General features: G+C 52.5%; 1 pseudogene; it reads right to left on the reverse strand.

Moving 5' to 3' along the window:
* Positions 1–1,908, reverse strand: part of LOC119284056 — a 4,143-nt pseudogene extending 2,235 nt beyond the window's left edge.
* Positions 1,909–3,003: the final 1,095 nt, after the last annotated feature.

The following is a 3,003-nucleotide window of genomic DNA, read 5'->3' on the forward strand; positions in this document are numbered from 1 at the left end:
CGAGGTGACAGAAGACATGCCGGTGGGATTAGGGTTAGGGTGCGGCTAGGGTTAGGAAGCGGCTGCTGCGGGGGGTGCGGCGACGGCTTGTGGTGGCGGGGGAAGGGTCGCCGCGGCAGCTAGTGTAGGTGGCGGCGAGGGTGGGAGGTGGCGGCGGCGCTAGAGGGTAGGGTGCGGCGGCTGCAAGGGTCGTGGCGGCGGCGGCGATAGAGGGTAGGGTGCAGCGGTTGCAAGGGGCGTGGCGGCGGCGGCGAGGGAAGAGTGCAGCCGCGGCGGTGGGAAGCGCGGCAGCAGGGGTAAGGCGTGGCGGCGGCGGCGAAGGCTTGGAGTACAAGACAAGGCAGGACCAACTCCTAGTGATATCCTTTGTCTGCTGGTGATTTGTTCTACCGGAATAGAAGGTATCAATCTCATTCTTGTTCTGCGCAATACTCCATCAGGAGCCTTTTGGAGGCCTTCTCCATAGGAGTTCTGACCCTTGCAACACCCTTCCAAATTGAAGCATTTGCATAAATGTTAGCTAGGAGGACATGATAAACACCCTCTTCTGGCTCTACCTGAAAGATCTTCTGCGCTGATTTCTTCTGCCAATTCCACATTCTTGTGCAGCTTGCAAGCGCCTAACAATGCACTATAAATACTAATGCCAGGGTCCATAGGCATCTTTTGCATAAAGACCATGCTCATCTAGCTTCCCAGCTCGGCCAAGAAAATCAACCATGGTACCGTAGTGCTCCATTCCAGCCTTCTAGGCTCAAGCCCATAATCCTACTTCATGCTTGTAAAATATGCCCGTCTTTCACTAACAAAACCAGCATGGCTGCATGCCGAGAGGACCGAGAGGAATTTTCTCTCTTTTTTTTTATCAAACAGGAATTTTGTCTTGTTGGGCACTCTGCCAGAATTTTTCAACTCTTAAAACAGCTCAATTGCGACCTTGCAAAAACCATGTGCGCCGCAACCATGGATCATAGCATTCCATGTCATAACATGTCTTTCCCTTGCTGAGTTGAAGATACTCCTAGCTATACTGACGCGTTTCTCATTTTCCAGAGTGAACCTAGAAAAGAGCCGCACTGCGCCATTTGACATTCCATTCTGCTTGCACCCGAGGATCATGGCATTATAGGAGATCCGTGTCTTGTAGCGCAACTCATCAAACACCTGGGCAGGAAGGTCTGTCCTCTTGCACTTGGACTACATGGTGATCAGTGCGTTCATCACCCAAACATCTGACTCCAATCCAATCCTCACAATTATCTCATGCACACGCCTCCCGTCATCATGATACCCAACCTCCCCGCAAGCATGCAATGCTGCCAAGACAGACACATCCATCACATCCACGCCCTTCCCCACCATCCTCTTGAAACGGGCCAGAGCCTCGGTGGCATCCTCATTCTCAGCATACCTGTTGATTATGACGCTCCAAGACACAGAGTTACCGGCATTCGATCAAAGACTGCCCTCGCCACCTCCACCGCCCCGCACTTGCATTACACGTCAAGGATCACCATGGATACATTCACGAGCTCGTCGAAGCTACCGCGGACCGCAAACACATGTACGAGGTTGACAGAGTCAGGCGCTGCCCGTTCACCTCCTCCAGCCAAGCAACCATCTCAATGGGCGGCCCGGCGATCCCGTTCAGTGTGTACCCGGCCACGAGCGTGTTCCGAGCGATGCGGCCCTGGACGGGCATAAGGTCGAACACCCTGCGCGCGTAGGCGCTTGGCGTGCATGTTCGCCAGGCACCAATGGTGTGGAGGCGAGGGCCTGCGCCGTGAGCTTCCCATGCACGGCGCGGTCGGTGGCGAGGTCTGCGCGCGCCACGCAGTGCTTGAGCGAGGTGAAGGTTTGGAGGACGGCGCCGGAAGCGAACACGCACGCTGGCCTGGAGGAAAGCATGGTGACCAATGCCGAGCGCGCCCTGCAGGCTGGAGCGCCCGGCCACGGACCTCAGGCGCGCGTGGTGGTCGACTGGGCGGCGGCGGAAGGGGACGGCGACGAGGCCGAGCACAGCATCTTTCGTGCGTTGCTATATATTTCTTCGGATTGGAAAAAAGTTTGCGCTCACCCGACTGCACGAGCGCGTTGACTGCTTCCTTATCCTTTCGATCGTCCTTTTATCCACGTGTTTTGATCGGACGGCTCGCCACAGCCAGCGTCAAACCCACATCCCCTCGCAGCCGCCAAACGGCATCGCCAGGCAAAGCCTGTGCGGCCGATGGCCTTCGCGAGGTGCGGGTGGCTTACGTCAGCTGCGATGTGGCATGTTCGGTGGTGGTGGCAAAAGTGCACTACAAGAAATGTGTTAATTCATGACATATTCAAACTGTCACACATGTGTCCATAATCGTCATGATAGGGCAGCCGTGACGGATTTTAAATTTGTCATGTATATCGCGTCATAATTTCACCACCATGCACTCCTTGACAGATCGCCAGATCCGTCATGGATCCATGACGGTTCTTGGCCGTCACACATTATTGTTAGATAACGGCGTTAACCATACATTCCATGTCATCATCTGACATGGCAGCCAACATGGATCTAACATGGCATCCACATGTTTATCGGCCGAAGTAGAATTTTGGCCCACTAATTTTAGTATGACATGTGTGGTAAACGGCCCAAATAGAATTTGGCCCATGTTGTAATCAGTCCAAATAGGATTTTGACCCACTTATTATGTTTATCTCACTATTTTTTGTCCAAGTCAGCTACCAACTAATTTGGGGTATATTCTCATACATTATTCGCTATTTTGAGTCCATAAGTTTATATAGATATCTGCCTGTATCATCAAATAAAAGAAAATTACAGCAGGTTCTCAAAACTATTACAACCAAGAATTTAATGCAAAACAAAGCCAAATTAAAAATTAAAATTATAAGGACATTTGTAACCAAGGCCACAGCCCCCCACTCCATCTCCGCCAACCTCTTGCTGGAGATTCTCCACAACCTATCTCTTCATGGTGGACGACACCACTCTGATGG

The sequence above is a fragment of the Triticum dicoccoides genome, chromosome 4A (assembly GCF_002162155.2).
Source record: "Triticum dicoccoides isolate Atlit2015 ecotype Zavitan chromosome 4A, WEW_v2.0, whole genome shotgun sequence".
Taxonomy (NCBI): Eukaryota; Viridiplantae; Streptophyta; class Magnoliopsida; order Poales; family Poaceae; genus Triticum; species Triticum dicoccoides.